The sequence below is a fragment of the Aptenodytes forsteri genome, unplaced genomic scaffold, assembly GCF_000699145.1.
Source record: "Aptenodytes forsteri isolate BGI_AS27 unplaced genomic scaffold, ASM69914v1 Scaffold237, whole genome shotgun sequence".
Classification (NCBI taxonomy): domain Eukaryota; kingdom Metazoa; phylum Chordata; class Aves; order Sphenisciformes; family Spheniscidae; genus Aptenodytes; species Aptenodytes forsteri.
Genome location: NW_008794451.1, coordinates 309,387 through 333,503, shown reverse-complemented (window position 1 = coordinate 333,503; position 24,117 = coordinate 309,387).

Here is a 24,117-nt window from a genome sequence, read left to right as displayed (position 1 = left end):
GCAGCTGAGGAAAAAATACAAGATTTCTGGGTCTGAAAGGATGAAGCAGAATTGTTTATCTCTGATGCCACAGAAAAATTTCTGAGCTGATTTATTGCATAGCTTATGAAAGATCAACACAGGTACACAGAACAAAAATCATTGTTTTCTTTTCTTCTTCCCAGAACCATAAACCTATATTTCAAAAGCCACTTCTGAAGTGGAGGATGAATCGGAAAGTTTGAACCCTGACTCATTTTTCAAGGGCAGGTCTCTTGCTGCTTAACCCAGGAATTTTCTGTCTTCTGTTGCATTCTATGCTGCCATCATCTGGCTCTTTTCACAAAACCTGACATTTTCTAAATCTGTTAGCTCCAGGCCTGAGTTTTTGTCTGGGTAGGAAGCTTCAGTGCTTTTCGTGAAGATATTTTATGGTAAGGATTTGCCTTTGTCCAAGCAGCACGCCTCTCTCTCCAGCCACCACACTCCCAGAATATTTACCCAGCCACCACAGCCCCAGAACATTTACCCAGCCTCTTGGCCAGGTATCCAGCTCCCTTTGCCTAACTGAGCACTCAAGGTAGAGGGAGGATGTTGATTTATGTGTCTTTTCATGCTCAGACCTACTATTCTGATTCCAACTCTCCTCAGTCATCCACCAGAGATTTCTTGATAGCAAGCCAGTTACTTTTAGCACGCCAGCCACAAGGGTCCTGACTATGTCCTCCTAACAAGGGAATGCAGGCAGTCTGGTCATGGAAAACACCTTTCCTCCTACAGTAAATGGGTGTTACCAACTCCTCCAGTGATTAACTTAAATATAAACAGGTTGTTTACTTACTCTGAGGCAAATATTATTTTCTGCCTGACAGGGCAATGATAAAAGGTGAGAGAATCTTTCCAATCAGCTTACACTAATCCAAGGCCACACTGCTTCCCAGAGAGATCACAACCTTCACCTCCTTCCCATTCGACTGGCAAACAGACTACTGCGTAAAGATTCAGAAACGTTGATCTGGCTAAAAGTTGGATTTTTGATGGCTGATAAAACTCTCAGGGAACCATGAAAGCACTGACACTAATGCAGACATGGGGGAGAACAATACATACAATAAACTTTGCTGCATCTTTAGATTGCAGCACACCACTCTGGGCCATCAGGAAAGCCTTTTTTCTTTTAGCATTTCCAATGCTTGACTTTTTGTCTACTCTCTGTTCTTCACGGGAGCCCTCTAGTCTCTGCGCATACCAGACAAACGTCTGCTTAGCAAAACATGCTCAGCTGCTTTGTCTTCCTGCCAAAGGATTCACCCAACCTGTTATGGAGGTAACAAGGACAAGAAAGCAAGGTTGCCTGCCTCTCTGCTGTCCAGCCACACCCCAGTTCCCAGTGCAGAGCAGAAAGACACTGCATAGAACATTTCTGTTGTACATGAACTGCAAACAAGCAAACACAGCAGATACCCTCTATCACACAGCACATCAACTAATGTGTGCAGTTCTTGACAGGACACTAATCAATCACTACAGGGAGACAACAGCATGGGGTTACTGGGAGACATTCCAATATGCTTTCCTTCATTCTTTTTCCTGAACTGTTACCCAGGAGAGGTAGGTTGGATAAGGCTCTGCTGGAGCTTGGGGTGCACATTTTTCAGAGTAGGGGAACTACTGCGTGCAAAGGAGACTTTCGGGCCTATAAATTAGAATTAACAAGTCTTGGGGCAAACCGGGAAAAAAGGGCATATTTACATAGGGACAGTAAGGAGAGACAAACCTAAAAAGAGAAAAGAAGAAGGAAGACTTGGTCTAGAAACTTTAAGAACGTCTGCTTGGATTTAATCCCCACAGCTGAGTCCTGAGAAATTCTGTAGAATCAAAACTGAAATTAGAGAGACTTCTTTATGAACAAAGTAAAAACATGGCTAATATTGGATATGCAGAAATTACCACATATTCTGGCTGAGCACTAACTTCAAATGACAGGGTGCTGAAATTTACAGATTCTCTATTTGCTATTTATTTTTGTATTGACAGAACAGAGGTGGGACGAAGAGGCTGGAGGATGTGACAGCTGAATCAAACCTCCATTTCTGAATTCAAATCTGAATTGGACCTGAATCAATACACGCAGGTCTTGAGCACCCCTGTGTTCCTCCCTTAAAAAGCTTCACTGACGTGAATACTAGATGAATGCCTCCTTCGTGCATGCTGGCAGAACTGGGCTGAGACTTTCAGACCCATTTAGGAACTGGCAGAAATGGAACTGGGCTCCCAAGGCTTGAAAGAAGTCTCAATCCTAAAGCAGCAACACAGAAAGCAAATGCGTAAAAATACTCATGTCAGCACAGTTAAATACTGGAGGCTTGAGGAAATACCTTACATACAGTTTTTGCAGAGGAAATGCAGACAAGTCCTTTATTGGCCCTATATAGCATTGCTGGCATTTATTTCTTACACAGCCAATTTTCCTAGCCTTGACCTGCTTAACTTTAGAGTAAGAAGGAAAATAGAGAAGCAGCAAATAATGTAGAAATATGTGCCACATGTTCCTCACTCATGGATTAAACAAAACAAAGAATGCTTCGTTTCATTTTTCAAGCAGGTTCTCTATGTTTCTGGAGAGTGTTGATGCCCTGTGATATCTGAGCAAGATAGCATTAGGACTGTACACACTGTATTTCTCCTTGCTTTCTTAATAAAAGAATAATGAACTCAGTGGTGCAGAAGCAACACAACATGCTGCTATGAAGGAGACCTCAAAGCCCACTCAGCTGCTTCACTGGTGTGTATTAAAATTAATGAGTTTCCACTACAGAAGGAAAGAGGTGTCCCTACATGTGAATGAGATCTATGATCTTTGTATTGTAGCACAACCACTGAGCAGCACAGAAACCTGCACAGCTCAGACTCAAATAATAAATTTCTTTTAACAGGGGGAAAGCGAGGACAGATTGAATACACTTACAATATATATTGAAAGAGGGAATAGGAGAGCTTTTCATTTGCATCTTAAGCACCTTCCCATTAGTAAAGACTGGATTGCTGTTAAGGCTCTCTTTTTTCCCCCCATTTATATAGTTAACAGAGCAAAAAATTGGTAATATTGAATGCCAGCCAGCACCTGAGGCTGCTAACTCAGCCAATATAGCCACAATATTTAATGGGTCTCAACTACAGAGCCCTTATTTTTGTGCACGGGAACATATATCTGGAGGTCAGCACATTTCATTAATATTTTTGATTAACACATCCTTCACAGTGGTTTTGAGCTTTTAATGCTTCCCTGTTAACGAAGCAAAATTTTGAAGCAGCTATTAGCTTGGTATATAATACAATTTTTAAAAATGCTGTTTCATTAAGACAGCTCAGTTTTGTCCCAAATTCTTCAAGGCTTCATCCAACTGCAAAGAGGAGTTAAAAACGCACTGCTACACTAGCATCTCTTTGCAGCTTATTTCCTGCCTCTGAGTCCCAGTCAGGAACAAAAACGACTAGCATGTTTCATATCTGAAAAAGCATATCAAGAATTTGTGAGTTCAGCTCAAACCATTTGCTTGGACTGAACGTTTAACTGGAGGACACTTTTACCATAGATTACCTAAATTCCACAGAATAATTGCCCACAATCTTAAGGAAGATCACGTCCTTTTCTTAAGTGCTAGAGGCACATCAACCTCAGATGTATCAATGAATGCCAGCTTCAACCATAGTATAAGAATTACAAGTGCCAAATCATGGTAAAAATCAGAAAACCAGGATCACCTCAAAACTGCTCTGAACTGTCCTATAGGCACCAAATATTCCCATCTTACTGAGGATACTCGATCTCCAACTATGCAGACCTGACATTGATGCACTTTCTGTTCCAGAGTTCATTGCAACCTATACAGAACTCTGAGCTTTTACAGAGCAGGAAAAAGAAAGGGAAAAAAACCACCCTCTTGAAGAAGCACCAACAATCCAATCTGCTAATGTGTGCAGCTTTCCAAGTTTAATTTTTTTAGGTTCCTGTGGCTGTGATCTATACCTAAAAATCTTTGCTATGTTACTGATGTTGAACTCAGTGTTTCCACAGTATACCTGCCTCAGTCTCCAAACTGCTTGTGTTCTAATTTAATCAAGTTCAGCCTATTAATAGTATCATGTAAAGGGCAGTTATTTTGCTTATCTCATTAAAATCCAGAAATTTGCTACACTGCCATGCCATTAAATCCCAGTCAGTCTAGGAGCATTCCATTAGGACTGCATTAGTTCATCATTACTGAAATTTTTTTCTTTTAGCCTCACTGGAGTCAAGCTTTCTCAAAAAAGATACCACATGAAGAGACATGACATCTGAAGGTCAGCCTCTATCACTTCTTTTTGGAAGGATGTTTTTGAGAAGGCAAGAAAGAAAATGGAAATGAAAATGTGTCCCAGAAGACTCCAGAAATGGTTATTTATATGGTGTGAGGAGAGAATGCTCCATTTTGTCACTTCCCTGTTGCTAGCTGGCAGACCTCCCTTTATGACTCTGTCCACTCCCCTACTTTTGTAGAAGGGGCAAGCCTGAAGTTAAGCTGCAGAGAGTACCTGGGGAACACTCTGATTCTGGGGATATTTGAACCCAAACGCAGTTGATTCCAGCTTCTCTAGTTTAGCCAAAGCAGAACCCCAGCACTGAGCAATCTGCCATACATTCAGTAAAACCTCAGGCTGGGCTCTGGCAAAGAACTGATTTCCTTCCCCCTTCCCTTCTAAAATAGAGAAAGTGCAATTGGATGCGTGGTCTCATGGAAACATAATTGTTAAGAGACATTTCCACAAGGACTTCCAAGGCCAAAGAGACAGATACCTCCTCTGCTAAAAGGAATGATACTAACAAGACAGAGGCCATGTACACATCAGCAAGGCCTGAGTTTCACTAGAAACAGAGCGGTGGAATGAAACAGTGGGTGCTGACGACCTGACATCCTCACTATGCATATTTCATGGGGGTTTACCTCAGACAAGAACTCGTCAGGTCCTATTAGGGGTTGAATGCAGTTGGTAAGCATTGAATGTGCTCTTGGAACACATCATCGTCTTCAGTTTCATCTGAAAGAGCTCCAGTAAAGCACCCCAAGACTGCTCCATGATGTGAATCAAAGCACGTTTAGCAGGGACAAGCAGATTGGCTACAAAAGCACATTCCTGATCTGAACTAAACCACTAATCTAGACATACTATAAATTCTTCTGTATGAGACCCTAACAGCAGAATATACAGAGGAATAAAATACATTCTGAGCTATGCCCAGACGCACCCCTGAAAAGTGGAATCAGGATGCATCTTCCAAAGTGAGGTGATGCTATGTGAAAGACAAACAGATGGGCAGGCAATTTTTTAAATTAGAGATAATGGAATGAGGCAATTTAAAGTAATTTTACTCCCTCTAAGGGTAAAATTTGCTTTTACATTTTAAGCAAATGAGAGCAGCTATGCAGCACGAGCCACAGAGCTAAGCACCAAGAGGAGTGTCTCCTCTAGTGCCTTGGATTTTTCTCCAGTGACACTCAAAGGACAGAAGAAAGATCAGGATTTTTTACAGGCTTAAGACCTTTGACACACTCAGCTTTTCTGTATCTAGGCTTTGTTACACAAAACTAACCGAAGGTATTCTGACATGCCTAAATAGAAATAAAATTATTTTTATTCAGACAGAAATTAAATATAGTAACAAAACTTCAAAGCTTGGATTTTTCTCCAGTGACACTCAAAGGACAGAAGAAAGATCAGGATTTTTTACAGGCTTAAGACCTTTGACACACTCAGCTTTTCTGTATCTAGGCTTTGTTACACAAAACTAACCGAAGGTATTCTGACATGCCTAAATAGAAATAAAATTATTTTTATTCAGACAGAAATTAAATATAGTAACAAAACTTCAAAGTAATCTATTTTCACTGCTCTGTGAGAGGCTGCAAGACATTAACAATTGTATATATTTGTTTGAAAACGTTTACAACACACTTAAGAAGCAGGCAACTAAGTTAACCCAGATTTCTAATGCCAGGAATCAAATTCAATCAGATCGGCAATTTAGTGTTTCAGATGAAGGTTTGGCAGTACTTTGTGTAGGAAAATGACACATAGGAAATGACACAGTGAGGGCGGGTCACTTTCATATAGCACAAAATTGAACAATATATTATTAAACATGTAATTTAAATTAATTTCAAGAATGCTAATCTGAAAGGTGAACCGGTGCCAAATGAAACACAATTTTTATCCATTGCAGTGGGTCAGTTCTTAATGATCATGGGTGATATTTGCAAATCTGTAGAGACTTCAAGTCAAGCTGTAGGTTTGCATTTCAACATCTCCATAAAATACCTCCATTTTAAGGGAGTCTATGTACAGCTCTTGACTGACTTAGGTGGCACGTCATGAGAACTACGTAGAAAAGTTGAGACTTGACACGCTTTGCTACTGCCTCTCATATCTGACCAGTTGAACAAAAAAAATAATGAAGCATAAATCCATCAGCTGCCCTGAGCTGTTCAGTTGCCAGCCCACCATGCTACTGCCTCTCTGTTCTGGTTAAACTGAGCAACAGTAAAAAAGATGGTATTTTAACAGAGGAGGAAAAGGCGTTCCTTTTACTTTAAAGCTGGTTTTGGGTTAAAATTCAGTAGCAGCAAGACTCAAAAGAAAGTAATCAGGAAAGTATCATCACATCTATAATACTGTGTAGCAGTTCTGGGAACAAAATTATCTCTTCAGACAAGCAAAGTTTCCATAGTACAACAAATAATATTAAGATAATTTCAAGCTACAGACACTACTATATGAAGACAAAAGTCTCTATATAAAGTAAAGCCAACATGGTCTGTGGTCCTTAATGTACATCTATGCATATTTTTGAATGTCCAAAATAAAACCTGTAGAGCACTAACCGCATGCTCCTGTCTTTTGCATCACATAGACCCAGACAATGTTTTCATGAATAAACAAGAAAATCTTTATGTTATGAAGGAAGGGAGATTTTCTTACCAGTCTGGCACGTACCTCTCTGTTTTGTCCAGTCTTTTCTGAATATTTGTGTATGTTCATTACATTCCCATCACACTTTTAATGTTACTATTCATGTATTGGTTTACCCGAATTTGGCCAAAATATTCACAGTAGACCAGAACTAAACCTTTGTAGGTAATGCTTGAACATTGCACACAGTGTTTATTAAATATATATAGGGGATGCATATAAATTATACAATTATAATACCATAATCACACTTCTGACCCCCTTTTTAAAGGGTGACAGGCCTATAGCAAAAAGTAATCCCATGTGTATGTTTTTAGAGATCATAAAAAACAATACAAAAGAGAAATATTCAAAGATAAGCTATATTGTTTCTGTCCAAGTAAGAAGCACAGACTTTTTAATGAATTAGGATTCTTACATTGCTCTAAAACTAATTGTGCCCTGAGGCATTAAACAGTTAATAATCAAGCTCGAGATTCAGTGCTCTGTTCCTGCTGGCTGTTGCCTTTCTGAGGTGTCAGAAAAATGAGCAGCATGTGGGATTTGGGATCGCCTCTGGTTTTCTTTCTTATCTGATACCCAGAGTGCTCACCACCTTTGCCTGCTGACTTCCCACAAGCCATTCCGCAGTTACCCGAGGACAACGGCGAGGTGTCACCGCCCCGCTGCACCACAGCACCACGCTCAGCAGAGCCCCCAGCCGAGCCCTCCTCCGCGGCAGCAGCACGCCCCGTCCCACACGCCTTGTCTAAATGCTGCGGGGAACCCGTGAGAGTCCGGACAATACCAGCGAGACCCCGTAAGAGGGAGACTTTATCGTACCAGACCTCCTGAGCGAGATCCTTAAAATACAACTCTTGGAAGCTATTTTATCAAGACCTAAGCCAGACTACAGCCAGATACACTACAGACATTCCGGAAAGATTCACATGCAAAGAATTCTTTTTAAAGGAAATATTTTTTAAATTACAATGTTTGGGTTCTTATGCAATCTAAAGATGAAAATCTTGCATAAAGGAGTGGATATTCAAGTCAGCGCAGTTAAAGACTTTTTTTTTTAACCTCCTATAGAATTATTTCCTCACTAGCATTTAACATATTTTTCTCATCTTTTCCTGAAGACAAATAACGAGGGAAATATATACACAAGAAGCACAGGATTTTTAGGAGTTTTACCTGGCCAAGTGTAGAAAGGACACCTACAAAATTATATTTTCCAGTTCTTTTATGTTTACCTACCCAAAAGCTGGGACCATGAGTTAAGAAGGAAGGCTAGGAGGTGGTACCATGATACAGTTCACCAGCCTTCAGCTCTGCTGGTAGGAAGCCAAAACTCTGGGACTAGCGAGTCTCATAAGTCAGCAGATCTCCGCACGAGCAAAGAGCAGACCTTATTTATAGCTGGTAATCTTGCGCAGCAGGAGTCACCTCTGGGAAATGGGGTACGCTGCTTGCAGAACAAAGCTTGTATCAGCCAGCACAAGTATCGTACACTTGGACCCAGATTGCCACGCAGCTGGTGTTTCTGTGCTAACCAATGCCTGTGCCAACCTACCTTTACTACTATTACAAACCACAGAACAATACCCCAGCTGGCCTTTGAATATTTCCACATCTCAAAGAGATCCCACATCACCAAAATGGAAAGAACTAAAAAGACTGTGTCTTTCTGTGATAGTTCAGAGATTTTCATGCCAGATTCCCCAACCCCTGAAACTTCCACTGCAAGTGGCAATGGCCCCTCGCGTTTCTGACCTGTTCCCAATCTCCCCGCTTCCTCAACTCTTTGTTCCTGACATATCTGTCGAGAGAAGCGGCTTTTCCAGTTTTTTCAATTTGTCTAATAAGCAACTTGAATATCTGAGGCTGCATATTCTTTTGGCCAAATCCTTTGCAGATTCGAAACAGGCATTCTCTGCATCATGTACGCTGAATCCTGCACAGTCTGAGATATGGCTCAGAGAGCAAGTGTGGCATCCTATCAAATTCGGAGCCACGTTTCCTTTCATTCTTCACACACCACTAGATCGATAAATCAAGGTGTCATGAAACTTGACACAGGAAAATCGAACAGGTGTCATGAAATTATTGCTTTCAAAGCAATTTTGCATGAAAGAAAACATGTATTGATTCCATATCCAATCTAGTACTCTCATTGTATCTCTAAGAAAATTTAGCATTCCTGATTACAGAAGTTCAATTTTAGAATGCATTTGCTGTGATTTTTCCTGAAGACTGTCAACACACTTATTTCATTTAAAATAGTTCATGATATGAAAGTTTATAATTTTTGTTAAAAGCAACCTTTAGCACCTGCCTAGCATTTTTATCTGTCCAGAAACTACAGTAAATCACCGCAATCTTTACCTCACCTGCTAATTTAGTTAGGCTATGTCCAGAACAAAGGGCCACAATAAATGCCAAAGTAAGGGCTACACCCACTTATAAATCACACAGCCCCAAGTCTCTTATTTAGCAAGTTAAATATTTACTGGATTATAACCGGCAGACAACACAAGTAGGTCCCTTAAATGATAACTGATTTATCAGAGGAAAAGTCTTTAGCAAGTATTTCTTAGCCCCACCGTGGACATTTCTAAAATATCTTTTTCCATCTGTTTTTCTTAAGCCCACAAAAGAAGGTCAAACTTCACCTGGATGGATATGTGCATGAATAAAGCACAATAACACAGCATCAAAAGGATTTATCATCTCAGACTGTACTTCTTTCAGTCCTCTACCCTGTCGTCATTTGCAAAGTGGTAGTGATAAATGTGACATCAAAATGCAGCCTGACGCTTTGGTTTCTGAACATCAAAGACAAAAAAGGTAAGATTCCAATTTCTTAAAATCTATTTAGGCTGCATGCTGCTCTTAAGAAATGTGATTATCAAAATCTGTCTTTCCAGCAGACAGATAGTATTTTGATCCTGCTCTTCATTCTGCTTTTCTTGCTTACTAAAAAAACCCGACCAGTTTATACATCTACAATTATGGCATGGATCTGGATTATGAGTTCTTGTGCTTTCAGATGCGGGAATACAGGACAGAGAACTATTTGTATTAATCCAGCATACCTTCAATGCATTTGTGCCCATTCACAACAGATGAGTATCTATTTCAAAGTTAGAACTACACAAATCTTAAAATATCTGTGTGACTGGTTATAGCTGTTCTTGGGAGACAAGGGGAAAACAAGGAGAGAGAGGATAGAAAGACAGGTGAAGAAGAAAGGAGAAGGGGATACTGAAATATAGTAAAATTTAATCTAACTTTTCTAAACCTGCTTCTGACATTAAACAGTATTAGAGAGTGATTTTGAATACAGAAGAAACACTGTGATCACTGTGCTAATCTGTCCATCAGCAAAGCAGCACTACAGACATTCCGGAAAGATTCACATGCAAAGAATTCTTTTTAAAGGAAATATTTTTTAAATTACAATGTTTGGGTTCTTATGCAATCTAAAGATGAAAATCTTGCATAAAGGAGTGGATATTCAAGTCAGCGCAGTTAAAGACTTTTTTTTTTAACCTCCTATAGAATTATTTCCTCACTAGCATTTAACATATTTTTCTCATCTTTTCCTGAAGACAAATAACGAGGGAAATATATACACAAGAAGCACAGGATTTTTAGGAGTTTTACCTGGCCAAGTGTAGAAAGGACACCTACAAAATTATATTTTCCAGTTCTTTTATGTTTACCTACCCAAAAGCTGGGACCATGAGTTAAGAAGGAAGGCTAGGAGGTGGTACCATGATACAGTTCACCAGCCTTCAGCTCTGCTGGTAGGAAGCCAAAACTCTGGGACTAGCGAGTCTCATAAGTCAGCAGATCTCCGCACGAGCAAAGAGCAGACCTTATTTATAGCTGGTAATCTTGCGCAGCAGGAGTCACCTCTGGGAAATGGGGTACGCTGCTTGCAGAACAAAGCTTGTATCAGCCAGCACAAGTATCGTACACTTGGACCCAGATTGCCACGCAGCTGGTGTTTCTGTGCTAACCAATGCCTGTGCCAACCTACCTTTACTACTATTACAAACCACAGAACAATACCCCAGCTGGCCTTTGAATATTTCCACATCTCAAAGAGATCCCACATCACCAAAATGGAAAGAACTAAAAAGACTGTGTCTTTCTGTGATAGTTCAGAGATTTTCATGCCAGATTCCCCAACCCCTGAAACTTCCACTGCAAGTGGCAATGGCCCCTCGCGTTTCTGACCTGTTCCCAATCTCCCCGCTTCCTCAACTCTTTGTTCCTGACATATCTGTCGAGAGAAGCGGCTTTTCCAGTTTTTTCAATTTGTCTAATAAGCAACTTGAATATCTGAGGCTGCATATTCTTTTGGCCAAATCCTTTGCAGATTCAAAACAGGCATTCTCTGCATCATGTACGCTGAATCCTGCACAGTCTGAGATATGGCTCAGAGAGCAAGTGTGGCATCCTATCAAATTTGGAGCCACGTTTCCTTTCATTCTTCACGCACCACTAGATCGATAAATCAAGGTGTCATGAAACTTGACACAGGAAAATCGAACAGGTGTCATGAAATTATTGCTTTCAAAGCAATTTTGCATGAAAGAAAACATGTATTGATTCCATATCCAATCTAGTACTCTCATTGTATCTCTAAGAAAATTTAGCATTCCTGATTACAGAAGTTCAATTTTAGAATGCATTTGCTGTGATTTTTCCTGAAGACTGTCAACACACTTATTTCATTTAAAATAGTTCATGATATGAAAGTTTATAATTTTTGTTAAAAGCAACCTTTAGCACCTGCCTAGCATTTTTATCTGTCCAGAAACTACAGTAAATCACCGCAATCTTTACCTCACCTGCTAATTTAGTTAGGCTATGTCCAGAACAAAGGGCCACAATAAATGCCAAAGTAAGGGCTACACCCACTTATAAATCACACAGCCCCAAGTCTCTTATTTAGCCAGTTAAATATTTACTGGATTATAACCGGCAAACAACACAAGTAGGTCCCTTAAATGATAACTGATTTATCAGAGGAAAAGCCTTTAGCAAGTATTTCTCAGCCCCACCGTGGACATTTCTAAAATATCTTTTTCCATCTGTTTTTCTTAAGCCCACAAAAGAAGGTCAAACTTCACCTGGATGGATATGTGCATGAATAAAGCACAATAACACAGCATCAAAAGGATTTATCATCTCAGACTGTACTTCTTTCAGTCCTCTACCCTGTCGTCATTTGCAAAGTGGTAGTGATAAATGTGACATCAAAATGCAGCCTGACGCTTTGGTTTCTGAACATCAAAGACAAAAAAGGTAAGATTCCAATTTCTTAAAATCTATTTAGGCTGCATGCTGCTCTTAAGAAATGTGATTATCAAAATCTGTCTTTCCAGCAGACAGATAGTATTTTGATCCTGCTCTTCATTCTGCTTTTCTTGCTTACTAAAAAAACCCTCTTAGTTTATACATCTACAATTATGGCATGGATCTGGATTATGAGTTCTTGTGCTTTCAGATGCGGGAGGACAGGACAGAGAACTATTTGTATTAATCCAGCATACCTTCAATGCATTTGTGCCCATTCACAACAGATGAGTATCTATTTCAAAGTTAGAACTACACAAATCTAAAAATATCTGTGTGACTGGTTATACCTGTTCTTGGGAGACAAGGGGAAAACAAGGAGAGAGGATAGAAAGACAGGTGAAGAAGAAAGGAGAAGGGGATACTGAAATATAGTAAAATTTTCTAACTTTTTAAGACAGGTGAAAAAGGAAGGAGAAGGGGATGCTGAAATATAGTAAAATTTGATCCAACTTTTCTAAACCTGCTTCTGACATTAAACAGTATTAGAGAGTGATTTTGAATACAGAAGAAACACTGTGATCACTGTGCTAATCTGTCCATCAGCAAAGCAGCCATGCATAGCAATAATCACTGCTTACATAGATACACTTATTGTGTGGTTTGGCTTTAATTTCAACCACAACTTTTCACTGTCAGAACTAGAACTACTTATTTTAATAAGGGAGTCTAATTAGCCAGTTCTAGTTTAAACATTCTGTATGATCAGGAAAGGGAGCAAAAAGCATTGTGAGGAGAGCCATGACTGAGAAACGAGTATCAACAAAGATGGCTTGCCTTGCTCTGTGCATCTTCTTTGGATATCAGAGCTATATCCAGCAATGGATTGCCTTAAACATCCCACACACTGAGTTTTCTGCTGTCTTATGTGATGATTCCATTATCAGAAGTTGCATTCTCATGAAGCTCATGTTTGACCTAACTTCTCAGTCCCTAACCTCCATAAATTATAACTCCTGCTCAGCTTTTCTCACTCTCAAAATTGGTTATTTCACCTTTCAAACACTCTGGCACCTTAATCTTCTCTTTAAGTTGCTGAACACAGATAGTTTCAATCTTCTCTCTCTTGCCTCTCTAAATTATATCCTCAGATTGCCCTTTTATTTCAATCTCTCTTCTTCCAATTTTCGCTGTTGCATTTCGCCCCTCCTCTCCCTAGCCCGCACCTTGTCTATAGAATTTGCCTGCACAGATGGAGCTTCTTTTAAATGCAAGGGGCTTTCCTTTCGCATGGAGCAGAAGTCTCCCCTGGCTGTTTACCTTTCTCTCACATCCTGCTTTAATAGTGATGCTCAGAATATTCATTTCAGATTGAACTCTTGGAGAAGAAAATTAGCCACAGTCATTTTTGCCTGCTTTGTGATAAATTACAACCCTGGACATCCATAGTTTTGGATTTGTTTTGGTAGAGACGTTTATGTTTTAGAGAAATAAGCAGAAGAATTAGGAACTGGTTTAGAAATTACCAAATTTCTCCTGTGCTTTTTTTCTTCCTCACTCATTTAACTATAGCTGTTAGTGTTCATTATTTCATTTAAATAATACACATAACATATGCGTTTTTTTCCTAAATATGCTTAGTTACAAACTAAAGTTTTCCCACGCAGATTACCATGGGTGGTTATTTCTACCTAGGAATGTAGAATCTCAGCTCCGCTATCAATCAATCAATCACACCATGCTCATCACAATAAAAATTAAAATTATTACACAAAGGGATCCAAGCACACTAGGTGAATGGACACAAAGATGAGAAAGGAAAATCAAAGCTGATAAACGTGGTGCTAATTACTAGGACACTTTGCTGAACTCTGAATTAGCTGTAGGTGTGTTTGCATGGTAATATTTGGTCAAGAAATGGACATCAGCATTATCTTAGGTAAGTGAAGATGTAACTGTGTACACAGCTGCAGCCAAAAACACAAAGACGATATATAAAGGCTGAAACTGTGAAAAACAGAATGTTGGAATGTGTTTATAGAAATAATTAGCACAAATTTGTCTAGAATATTATGTGCACTCTGGTCTCTGCATCTATGGAAAGGATTTTTGAGAATTAGAATGGACTTGGGGAAGGGTGGAAAAAAGACCTTACTCCCTGAAAAACAGAGAATATTAAAATCACTTATTTTAGAAACAATGCAGAAAGGAGCCGACAAAGTAAGGAATAAAAACCCCTAATCTGTGTGCATCTCTATTCAAAAACAAGGAGGCATTTCATAAAAGGCAGAAAATCAAAATAATACTTTTACACTCACTGTGTAATTGAACTGTGGAACTTGTTGCCACAGGAGGCTGTTGAAACCTACAATTCAATATTAAAAAAGGGATTAAGTAGTTATTTCCAGAATTTTCAAGTACAATTAGGATCTCAGCTTTGTAGAAAAATTATTTAATGTTTCTGAATTCAAGCCAATCTTTAATTGCTACAGATCAGGTAAGGCCCATGAGAGAAGAGCAGATTATTCCTTATCTGCCTACCACGAGGCTGGTAGGCCTTTGTCAGAAGTATCAGTGCTGGGCTGTGCAGGGTTGGTAAAGGGGTAATAGACATAAATCCAGCTTGGTTCCCTTCCAGGATGGCATTTCAGTTTTTCCTAGATTTGACAGCAGTCAACAGTCCAACAGAGTTAACACTCGTGAGCACTCATATTAGGGTGGATAAAGAGTGTGCATTAACATGAAAATGCAACATAAATGCTTCTGTTCGTGTTAAAATGTTGATTTAATATATTTTCAAAGTATGCGGTCTTTCATTTGCCCACACATTAGACTTGTTCTAACATGCATTGGGGCTTTTAATACAAAGAATCAAGAACATTGTTTTCTCAACAGGAAAACTAGCACAGCAGAGAGAGGCTCTGTAGTCAGCAGAGGGAGTCAGCCACTTCCAGAAAGCAACTCATCTACTTTAGGAATGGCCAAAGTGCCCTCTGGAGACGCCCATCTCCACTGACTGCAGAGGGAATCTAAAGTCTATCCTACATTCATAGTGAAACTTGTACATGGAATTGGTGGAATGACACTCTCCCACAAATGTCTAAACATTGGTGCGCAATTAGTTTAATCTCAGGATGTCTATCTCAACAAAGAACGGCTCTGCTAACTTCCTGTGAGAGAGATTAAGCAGATGCAGGTTAATACGTAGTGAAGATTTTCACTGACTTTGGTTTTAAAAATTTCACTCATTTTAAAAATGAAAATAAATCCAACGTCAGACACAGAGAAGGCTAAAATCAAATTCTGGCAGCTTCAGTCCAACAAACGGCCATTGATTTCTATAGCCTTTTTCCTGAAGAAAGGACGTATAAAGTTGTCCCAGTGTTTGCATGCTCCTGTTGGCTGAAGTGTCAAGGTAAATTCCTCTCGGAAATCCAGGAACTAGATGAACATAAAGGTTTTCTAGTTTTTCAGCAGTGCTCTAGTGCCACTCCTCTTCCAATTTGCATCAGAAAAAAAATATTTTTTAAAAAAATTCCTGGTGGGACTGTGTCAGAAGTGCACAGAACGTGGCTATATAGAGCAAAAGGCAGATAGCAAACAGCAGCGCTGCGATTGCCTGGCACTGTCCCTATCATGTTCAGGCTGGGACTTGTATAAATCAGTCGCAACCAGCTATGCAACTGATAGCAAAGTCTATCTGCACACAGAGCAACAGGAGCCTCCCTGAGTTCACTAATTTAAGTACCTGGAAGCAGCAAAAAAAAGGTATAATAGGTCATGTCATGAAAGTCTGAGGGTAGAAGGGTTCAGGGGAGGGTAGGAAGGCTGGCTGTTGAGGGGAAGTCTGGACTGACTCAGAGTGACAGCAGTAATAGCCTGTTTGACTATGGTCTATTGGTACGCACAATTTCCAGCAGTGCTACATAGCAGGACTCAGTGGTAGTAATCATAGCTCAACACCTATCCAGCTGTTTCCAGGTGGTATTTTCTGTAACAAAACAGAGTAACTTTACAGAGGCATCTGAATCACAGTAAACTGGTACTCACAGAATGTGCTCATCACTTAAGACTCAAGAGAGCTGCTTCTATTTGTTTAAAGACACTAAGTTTTGGAATTCCAGGGGGAATTCACAATCCATTATGGAAATACAGTGTCAGATCCTCCACTACTGTATGTTTCCATGCATGCCAGTGGACAATGTGATTCCTAGCAAACACTATGAAGGTGTAGTTATAGGGTTTTTTTCTACCTATAGTTTTCTACCTATAGCACCAAACCTTCACTTATCATTTTGGAATGGTTTCCTTTGCCTACGCTAGAGCCAACACAGTTCTCTTATTCTATTTAATTCCTACAGTACCTTTGTCCATACTGATTACTAAAGAGATTACAAGAATCAAGTTTCCCAAAGGCTGGTTGGCAAGCGGTAAGCATGAAAGGGAAATCTCTAATGAGCAGCACTTATCTATTAGCCATTAGCTAGGGAGATACCCACTCCATCTGTTGACTGAGAGATATTTCAACAGGAAGATTACCCAGATCTGATAAGGAATATTCCCAGCATAGGAAGGTCTCATGCTTAATAGCTGGTAATAATATTAATCTAACATTTAAAGCATGTCGAGAAGTACAAACAGGTTCAAAGATATTTGATTATGGATTCATTGTGGTATAAATGAACTTTTAGTTTCAGTGGTGCTATGCTGATAGTTTAATTCTTAAATTCATATATCATTTTCTACTTTGGATAAGACATGCATTGGATGAAAAAGTCAACATATACCTCTGGACAAATTAAATTATGGGAGAAGAGGTGAAATTTTTCCTGGTTTACTTTATAACACTGTACTTACCTTTGGCCTGTAATACAATCCCTGAAATGAGCATACCATAGCAATTTTCAGGCAATTAACGAATATAAGAAAGACTCTGGAGAGATCATTGACACAGCAAGCACTTGACAGGTCTCCCAATGAATGTTCTTATGAAAACAAACACATAGAAGCTACTGCAGAGTTCCTTAACTTCTCAAAATGTCTGCTGGGGGACCAGATATCAAGTGATGGATAACTTGTCACGCCCTATTACTGTAAAGCAACCATCTCTAGTAATTACATAGTCTATATAAATACGCAGATGAAGTTGTATAAACCAGTACTTTTTGCTGGTTTCTTTACTTGTTATTTTCCGGCAATTGCCACATGAAAGTTACAGAAAAGCGTGGCTCCCTCTGTGATATATATATACATAAACAGAATGACAATCAAATCATTCAGTTGATAACCCATTTCCTAATCTGGTTTTAAGACAGGGAGATCACAATATCTTAATATTTAACTATGAAATCTGCTCTGTCTAAAGCTTATTACAGAAAGTTGGAATATTTTTACATGTCCATTTACTTGTAGCTTCATTTCTGCAGTTCTGTTTTCTAATTGAGGCATTTCTGAATGTGCAAAACTGCCTTAACTATAAAGTTATTCCATACTCTAGATAAATCTGAGAAACGACTCAAGAGATCAGCATTTTATATCCTCAATAAAATACCATCTCTGGCTGCAGATTGCAGAAAAAGAATGAAGACAGCAGTCATGCTCTTTTGGGAGGCCTGAAAATGCTGACTAGAGAACAAAAAAGGCCAGATTTGTAGGATCATGAATCCCTGCCACAAAAATTACACAAGACCTCTCTTAGGTAGGTTACAGACATCTCTGTCGCTGTGGTTGCACCCATAATACCTGACCACTCCCATTTACAGAACAGGATCAACCAACTAAAAGTATGTCAGGACACAGACTGAGAGATCCTTGCACTTTAACAGCTGCACATGGAGGTGGACATGTGGCCCCTGAGCCCAGTTCTAAAGTTTCTGCTGATGACTGCAGTGGAATTTGGGTGTGAATCCATTCATCTTCCATTCCCCTATCTAGAATGTGATAAGGCCAAGCCAACAATTCAGGCTACAGTTGTGCTTCTTCCTTAAATGCCTTCTTTTCCTGTTTACCACATTTCCTTTTTCAAAAGGCCATCTCCTGTGGGAATAAAGAGCTCAAGAAGCAAAATAAAATAACAACTTTTTGCATTTCGTGATGAGACGTTTAGAGCACTCATCTTCCTTCACATTCCCAAATGTTTTTTCCAGCTCACAGCTATTTCAAAGACGTATTTGAGATCTGGGCACAAACAACACTTTGCTTCTATATTTATGGTGAGATCTTATTTCTTTGTATGTAAAGATTACAAATGTTTTCCATCTTCAAATAGATGGCAGTACAACTTGCTTCATTCAGAAGAAAGTTTCCATTAGTCTGGAAACAGCTAATGTTGGCAATGCTAGCTGAGGAAACAGTAAGCTGGAAAACACAGCAGCTGTTATGTGAAAGAGAAAAAAGTGGGAAAACTAACAAATGTTTGCCTCTGAGCCTGGGTTTGTCCATCAGTTAGAGTTTCACTGTGATGGCTTCCCAAAAGCAAGTACTTGAAGGTAAGTATTTGTCTGCTACATAGACTGGAATGCCAAGTACTTGCAACTTGCTCTAGGTTGCAAGTGATGTGAGTCAGTCCTGTTGAAATCATTATGTGATGTTAAAGTCAGAGTATTGGGGGAAGTCTACCATGGGGATTATCAGGTGCAGAAAAACCAATTTAATTCTCCAAGGTAAAAGCCATCACAAGGAATATGAAGCAGCCAGTGGAAAAAATCTGAACATGGGTCATGCTCATCCTAGTGGGATCATGCAAACATTTGTGCAAACAACTTCTACTACTTTTTGTATCAGCTTAAGAGGTAGATAAAATCAGTCCCTACATTAAGAGGGGAAAGGAGAACAGACACTTTTCCCTGCTAGTAACTTTGGCTGTAACCTAGGTCAAAGACTGCAAAGACAACAGGCCTATCGTGACTTTTTGCACACAGCAGAGAGGATGAGGTAAAGAGACAACACTGTAATAGCAAAAGGAACCCTATGAAGTCTTTTGGGCATCAAGAGACCTTTAAATGCAGTAATGGAAACAAAACATTGTCACTGAAATAACCTTTACCCTAGTTGACCCATCTCCTCATTAATCCACAGCATACCGATGGGCCTAAGCACAATTCTTAATTGTTTTCATGAGATTTTTTTCATGTTTCACTGAAAACTGAGAAAAGGCAAAAACGCTTCTTTGCAAATGCAGCTTTTGAACAAGCAGCAAGGTGACTCATGATGAATAATGAAAAGCCACGCTAAACACTGCATTCCATTAAAGAGCAGCTCTCAAAAGGGGGTTCTCCTGCAAGATTCAGCACAGCCTTTATATTAAGAAGCTTGGGACTTAGTACAACTATAACTCCTCTGACTTCAAAGATACCCAAAGAATTAATTTGGCCCTGTTTGTTTTGGCAATGGCTGACTAGCCAAAAATGAAAGCTAGAAGACTCAGGAAACACCAGAGTAATCTTATTTCCTTTTCCCCTAATGCAGTGAGTGCAGAGCTCCCAGTTGACTGCAGAACAGCCAGGATGATGTGTGTCTTGACTGTCATTTGTCCACATGCTGCTGCTAGAAACCAAAGATTTATCTTCTCCAAAAAACTTCTTGGCAGATACTCCTAATTGCGCTGCAGAGTAATTCAATGTACTGAAGCACATTAATGCAGTTTGTCTTGTATTTGGGCAGGGGGCAAATATATTCCTCTATAGACTTAATCCTTAGCTGCCATTTCCCATAAAGATTCTCTGTCTCGAGGCAACAAGCTTGACCTTGAGTCTGCCCAGACAGAGCTTGTAATTATGTGTTTTGAACTACAAATACTTCATTTCTAGGTGCATTTTGCCTCCTCAGCCCCTGCATAGTAGAAATCACCATGCCCTGTGATTGCTCAGTGGATTCCAAAGAGAGTCAGCAAATTCCATAAAAGAAATTCCTTACAATGAGATGCAAAATTTTTCTAATCAATCCTTATATTTCAAGATGTTCTTTTACATAGTGAAACAAAAACTAAACTGTATCTATCTACAAGCATATTACTTTACTTAAGAATTAGATTTTAGGGATGCTTATACTAGTAATGCATGGCTGCTGTTTTGGGACATGCACTGTGATCCATGCAAAACTGAGCATAAAGACAGACACAGTCCGTCCCCTAGGTGGGATTTTTGGTTGAAGTTCAAGACTCTTTGTTTCAAAACAAACACGTTTCCAAGAGGTTCACAGAGCACACAGAAATGACCTTCTTTGAGGTGAGAATTGAACTGCAGTAAGAAGTGATATTTCCCATCTACACGGAGCTTTTCAAGGGCTCCCAGGCAGAGGATAGATCCAGGTTGTTTGTTATTCCTAGCATAACTCTACAACATCTATCAAAATAACAGACAATGATACTCAATCTTCCTTACAAAGTCAATGCTAGGGGTATAAAGATTGTGTGTGTGTCTTTAGAAAGATACCCCCAAGAAATGTTATTTTAGAAAACTGCCCCCAGGAGCCTATGAATGAGCCAAAACCTACCTTATGTGTGCCACTGAAAATTACTTCTAGCTTTCCAGTCAATTCTGAGCATTACAAGAGTAATGTTCTTTTGGCTGGCTCCCTCAGTGCAGATGAGATGCTAAGCTGTTGGCCCCTCCTTCAGCCCAAGCTTGCAATATCCCAGCAGATGCTATAAAGAAATTACATTGCACAGCCAGAACCTTCTATAACAAATTTGATCTCTACAAATAATTAAAGCTACTTCCCCCCACCTCACCCCCAGGAGCAAACTTTGTGCTGTAACTCTGGGGACTAAAGCTCTTTGGAACCTCATGTTGGTCAGCAGTGCCCAGAGCTGCTCACGAATAGCAGGCCTGATTCTGTGCATTGTTGACAGAAACCTGAAGTAACTCTGTCAAGGTTACACATCAGATTTGGGGGACTTTGGCTAGATCTGAACTGGTGAACAGACATAGAGGATCAGGCTCTATAAATTGAGGATCAGGTTCCATATAATTAAGTCCTAGCCACATTGAGTTGTTAATATGAATTTCCCTATGCTGCAGGCTGGAAGGATCATCGATAACTATGAAGTGTGTGCTAGTACTCATGGCTCTCAGAGCCCATGGTATACAAGCAACTACGGACACTTCCTTGGCAACATTAGTTTCATGCAGTACAAAAACATGCAAAGGGAATTGCCGGTACCCTCAGAGAGAACCGTTATCATGTCAGGACTTCAGAAGAGGGAGAACTCTCGCTTACATTAAAATCCCAGCTCAAGCAGTGTCTTTCTGCTCTCACCGAGTTTCATGCAGTCTGACTGTGTCATTTTGTTGTTTCCACACTTAAGCTACTGTGTCATCCCGTACTTACCTGCCAGAACACAACCCAGCCCTCTTCATAGGCAGTGCAGACCCTGCCAGGATCTGATGAAACATGCATAGAATCTACCCACCCACTACAGACAGCTGACATCTACAAGCCCTAGCAGGTTCATCCCTGGAGCAAGGCCAGTTTCTATGCTTCCTTTTTTGAAAGTGCTTCCTTTACTCCAGCTGAACAAGCAATACTAGATGTGCTGCTGGTTAGCCTTTCCAAGCTCTTACTTCTACAAACAGTGGCTGGTAGAGGTTTAGTCTATTACTGTTCTTACTGATGCCACACCGACTCCTGCTCTATGTCCATCCTGTAACTCAATTTATTTGTCAGAATGAGGTATCAGCTGAGCAAGCCCTGCCTCATTCCCAGCGTGGGAGCTGAACTGCTGATCGAAGAGCTTTCAAGCTTTGTCATTATATAGCTGCTGATGGCCCAGACAAAAGACCAAACTATAGATCATGAATACTGCTTCTTCAGCAACTTACTTTCTCATGTAACAGTTAACTTTTTCCTAGTGTTCATCATGATCGCTGATCCTCATGATCTCTTCCCTGTTTTATAAAGGTAACCTCAAGAACACATAATAAGATCTCTTCCAGAGGTTCAAGCGTGGTCTATTTGAATGTTTCCAGAGCTGCTAAGGCACATCTATAAGTTAGTCATTGACATGAAATAGTACCAAAAGTAAAATGAAACCAAACTAATCAAAAGAAAGTAGTGGGCTTCCTGTATGTTTTTCTAATTTTTTTTTTCTGGTCTTAAATACCCCTTCTGGGGTTAATTTTCCCCTCATCTCACTCATTGTCAGTACTACAGCCCAGAGAAATCTCCCACTACCAGATGTGTTTTTCTGCCAACCCCCTATGACTGTTCATCAAAAACATCAATTTACTTGCATATTGTGAGTGTTCAGGACCATGACCCACTATGCCCTACCTTTCCCATTAAATTTTGTAACTTTTCAGGCAGTGAAATGTTCTGTAACTTTCCCAGACTGGAAGGTATTGTTAGAATAAACAACATTATAAATACCATAAAACAGGCTATTGTCTAGAATAAATACAGACAGCTGAGTTAAAAAATGAGTTATCTAGTTACAGCTAAAGTTAAGGGAGTGGAAGCCTAAGTAAGTCCAGCTAGCTTTAGATGATCTTTGGTCACAGTAAGCATTGAATCATGTTGTGTTTTTTTAAGTACATTAAAATACGTGTTTTCTAACAGCGCACTTTGCCCAGTATAGATAAGGTCTCTAACATTATCAGAAAAGGTAGCACATACAAAGCATCACAGATTCAAATCCAAGCCTTTTATGAAGGCCCCTTTTATTTTCTTAGTTTATAAGCTCACCACTGGCACCATCACCTGCCCAAGTGTTTGTAAAACACCTAGTATGACTGGAGCACAACATGCTTCATCGGTTGTAAAAGACTCTGCACAGACTGTGTTCTGTCAGTGGTCAGTTCTCTGAATGAAGGAGGGGTTATTTATAGAGATATGTGCATAAGAAGAATATCTGGATTTGTGGATTTTACATTCATAGATACACACTTTGCTGACATGTGCAGGCAGCTAGAGAGAGGTGTTGTTATCTCTTCTGCCCAGTATTGTGGCTTGTGCTGTATATACACTACACAATAATCTATCACCACCGACTACCACTTATCAAGGCAGAAGGAATTCAATACCAACTAGAAGCTCAGTTATTGACAAGTCATATTTTTCCTTTCAAAAGCCAATAAACAGCCCCTCTGAAAACAAGAGAACTTGTGGTCGCTCCTTGCACGAATAGATGTTTGCTGCACACAGAAGCAGACTTCCCGCACTGCTGACAGAGGCAGAGTTTCTACAGCTCTTCTCTGTTTGGAGCTCACTGTCCTGGGTCTTCAGAAAACTGCCTGTAAGCATCACAAGAGCCGACCGAGCCCTCCTGAAAACCTGCCCCAGTGTGCTGAGCCTGTCACACAAGCAACGCATTTGTAAAGAGCAGCTGTGCCTGCTGCAACAAACATCTTCGTCACAAAGATTAAACTGAGGCAGCAATACTGCTGCAATATAACAGAGATGGTGCTTCTGCCAAGTGGGAGAAGTACTATTCCTCCCAGGTAGTTCATCTTCATGCCATCAGGCTGACCCCTAAGGAAACCCTGAATGCAAGGAGACACAGGATTTACCAGAAGCCCTGCTTACTGGTTGCATTTTCTGCTGCGTGTCAAGACAGCCAGGGACTTCTGCACAAACTGTGACTGAGGAGAAATTCGATGGCAGCCCCTGGCTCAGCCTCCAGTCTCCCAGGGTGAAAAATGCCACCCCTCATCACCAAACCAAGTGCTGTCATCTGCTAATGCATAACATCAGTCTGGTTGCTGATTTAGAAAGGGCACTAAGATGAGATCTGAACTATAGCCCTCTGTGAAGATAGTCAGCCTGCTATATTCAAACAGCCTCAGCATGCAAACAATTGAGAAGCCAGCCAAGCCGCACAGAGACATTTTTTGAGAGGTA